At 26.9% G+C, this 4,106-nt stretch overlaps 1 protein-coding gene and 1 long non-coding RNA gene across 3 annotated transcripts in view; both read left to right on the forward strand.

The window, feature by feature from the left end:
* LOC105458061 lies at positions 1–554 on the forward strand. Its single transcript, XR_975480.1, has 2 exons — positions 1–59; positions 118–554. It is a non-coding gene; the product is annotated as an uncharacterized LOC105458061 (long non-coding RNA).
* LOC105458062 (cytochrome P450 4C1-like) overlaps positions 1–4,106 on the forward strand; it is a 15,953-nt gene that overhangs the window by 6,534 nt on the left and 5,313 nt on the right. The gene's annotated exons all lie outside the window — the stretch shown is intronic.

Consider the following 4,106-nt stretch of genomic DNA (forward strand, 5'->3'; position numbering starts at 1 on the left):
CCTAAACCGTCATCCTTATTCATATATACCGTTTAGTGCTGGGCCACGCAATTGTATCGGTAAGCTAGTATCATTTTTACATCCTCTTAACAGATTGCGATACATATTAAATTGTAGGTCAACGATACGCTATGTTGGAAATGAAGGCGATGATAGCACCTCTAATTCATAATTTCTACGTGGAGCCCGTTGATTACTTAAAGAATCTTCGAATGCAAACTGATATGATACTTCGTCCAACTCATCCACTTCGTGTAAGATTTGTCCCCGTTTGCAAAACGCAAACATTTGAAACAAATACTGAAATACAATAAATGTTGTAAAAGCAAACATCGCAAAAATAAAATATATATTGTATTATATACAATCAAATATAAGAATACGTATTATATACAATCTATAACAAATATAAAATTCATTTCAATCATTAAAATGCATGCAACTACTTAAAATGAATACTAAAGAAGTATAAAACGATAAATTGTAAAAATTATGGATAAAATTGTTATGTGTATATTATTTTGTGTATTAAATATCGTACGATATACAGCATAGTTGTTATGTGTAAATATTATATTATATTATATTTACTAAAAAATATAGAATGTTCGTGCTTTTCATACAAAATTATTTTAAACAAAATTTTTATAATATAAGTAAAATGGGTTAGTGACTATTATTATTTTGTGACTTTAATCCATCGTTTGTTTTAAAATTTCTAACTATTTGTAACATTCTACAATCATGACAGTATATTATTTATAATTTTAAGTTTGAATACATGTCATAATTTTTTTTAAATTCTGGATGACGTAAATTTATTATATTTTATTGACATTTATTATGGTGTGACTTGTTTGCTGCAATCTTTGAATACACACGGATGCGCACAGATGTATGACGCATATAGGTCATGGATATAGGCCTTAAATGGATCTGCACACAAGAAATGGTTTAGGTTAGTTCAGATAGACCTCGCACTAGTTACATGTATGTTAGATAACTAAATCCTTTTTTAGGATTGCTATTTTTTAGCTAGGAGAATATTGTGTGTGTAATACTCAAGACAATGGTTTTTTGAACCTTTGAAAGTAATATAGTTCAAATGGGGTTTTTTACTTTGTCACATTGTTTTTTAAATGTTCTTATGAATTTTTTTTGGAAGGGGGAAAGTAAAGACAATATTTTTCAAAATTACTTTTTGTCCTTGCCAAAAATACGATAAAAAAAGGTCGATATGCAATAACTGATACTTTTACTGACACGTCTATATTACCAATAGAGATAACATTTACCGAAAAAAAATAGAAACTTTAAATAAAAGTCTCAACAAAAATCAATTTATTCTTCTCGATATCGAAATGACGTGGATATTAAACAATAAGCATAAAAAAAGAAACTTTCAATCTTTTTCCTTATGGTAAAAAAACAGACCTTTTACTCCGAAATAAAAAAAACCTTTTACACTGGTGGATGAGAGAGAGCAATGCGCTTTGATTATTTTGCGATCCACACATTCGTAAACTATCCATGTTAGTGTACACCTCGTAGATCTTCGTATTCGTTGAGAAATGAAAAAGCCTAAGAACCTGTTTATAAAAATGAAAAAACTCGCAAGGGCATGGTAAGCACATATCCCAAGTAGAAGAGAAGGATGACAAAATACATTCAATTAACATTAATAATACACGATCATCAGAAATGAAGTTGGCACTGTTAGGTATGCAAGAGAATGAAAAAAACTTAATTAGAAATTATTACAAAATTTAGACAGATGTATAAAGGAAGAATTTGTATTTTTAATATCCTTCCTGTGGAAGTCGTGAAATTACGTATGCATATAATGAAACTTTGTTGTATGCATCGTTAAATATGATATAGAATGTCATTAAAACTTAAATATGTGCAAGATGCAATGTATTCTTACTTTAAAAATTTTTTATGATTTACGACTACTTATAACATTCTGCAATCTTGATAAAGGGAAAAATTCGTTGATTCTAATATCGGAATATAAAGGCCTGATTCTGTGTAAATCTCTATTCATGATATTTAAAGGTAAGTTCAACAGTAGCATAATGACGGTTTCTTGTTTGTTCAATATGTATTTTTAACGATTTTCGCAATCTTCCAGACAATTAGGAAATGACTGAAGAAGTAATTTCGAACTTTATGAATAAATAAAAATGTCCTCGACAAATTGTTTTTCTAATGACTTTTTCTAAAAAAAAGTTGTGTCATCATACGTTCTGCCATGCATAATTGAAGAGCTTGCTGTAATGGTAGACAATCTATATTTTATAACATAACCGAACATAATATTGGTACATTTCTTGTTAAGTATTGTAATTATAGAGTTTATTTCCTTTGTTTGTACAAAATGTATTACTGTTACAGCAAGCCTTTCAATTAACAGTAAGTTTTGAAATTTTATTGTATAAAGAATTAATATAAATATAAAATACGGGAACATGTATTGAAAAACATTGAAATATTTATTAGAATAGGACAATAACAAAATTGCATTGAGAAACATTAATAAGAAAGCGATTGAGACATTGATTCAGTAAACGTGTCTTGCTATAACAGCAAATTTAATTCGCTCAAATACACGGAAAAAATGGCTGTGGTTGTTACAATAATATTTTCTCTATATTTGGAAAAGAAATGTATGTGAATATTTGTTATATTGATATTATATTGAATACAATTGTTAAGCTATACTTATCAGTATTGTTCTCACAACTGTAATTTTTAGAATAAATAATATTTGATTAGAATACCTTCACATATGGTTATCTCAACTGAAAGATATCTTGTAAGATATATGTCATTGTCTTACTTAGAAAGACAACTCATTGTTAGAGAAATAAGTGACGTAGTATAATAAAAAAAAATGGAGGTTAACTATAACGATAATCATCTGAGAAATGCACTTTTCTATAAATTGAATTTTATCAGTATCCAACAAACACACTTTCTAATTCTTACAAATGTCTTATCAATGCTGAGGAGATAATTCTACCGTAATATATCATGGTTTTCATACACATTGTAAGTACTATTATTTAGTTTAAAATAAAATTAAGTATAACAAGTATAAGTGTAATTACAGAAACAATTTCTAGAGATAATCATTAAAATTGTCTATCTACATCTTGTACATCTATATAACAGTTATTCTCACTAAGGGCAAACATAAGTCATTTCAAGAGTACTATGATTCCTGTAACTATTTTATAGATGGGCAAAAAATAATATTATTATTCTGTTGTAGGAACTGTAATTTTTTCTTCATGTAGTCAAATAAATTTTGTTCGTGATTTTGTTCGTTGAATAAAAACATTTTTTAAGTACCGCAAATGTACTTTGTAACAAAATTGTATCGTTAATACAGCAAAAAAGCATTGATAATTAAACTAAAAGTTATTTGTTCTTATGGTAAAAGTATTTGTAGTTTTAGTAAAAAGCAATTAGTATTCCTAACAAATCCCTTTGTTATCCATATAATAACTGATAAAATTTGTTACAACACAACAAATAAAATCTGCTGTTAGTAAACAAATTTTTCTCCGTAAGAAATAAATAAAAGAAGAAATTGATAGATAAGAAAAAACAAGAAAATTGGAAAAGAATCGTTTAAAGTAACTAGTTATATATGGTATATCATTTAAAAAAAAATAAAAATGAGAAGAAATTGAAAGATAAGAAAAAACAAGAAAATTGAAAAAGAATCGTTTAAAGTAACTAGTTATATATGGTATACCATTTAAAAAAAATAAAAATGAGAAGAAAAAAGGAAATCATTAATAATGATAAGTGCTATATAAAGACAACGAACGCAATAGCCTTGCTCAGTCCATAAAAGTCTGTCAGTTAAAGAAGATTTCAGTAGAGAGATCGAAACCGGTTTTAAAATTCCAAATCAATTATATATAAGTTATACAAAAGTATAATTAATTTTTTTTGTGAATTGTATGTCTTATAAGAATAAATATAGACTCAATAAAATAACAAAATAAGAATAAAATATGGGCTATAAGCCAGAGCTGGATATTTAATGCTCTAATTGTAAGTTACTTAGGTAAGATAACTTATCTTATAGC

The sequence above is a fragment of the Wasmannia auropunctata genome, unplaced genomic scaffold (assembly GCF_000956235.1).
Source record: "Wasmannia auropunctata unplaced genomic scaffold, wasmannia.A_1.0 LD334721.1, whole genome shotgun sequence".
NCBI lineage: Eukaryota > Metazoa > Arthropoda > Insecta > Hymenoptera > Formicidae > Wasmannia > Wasmannia auropunctata.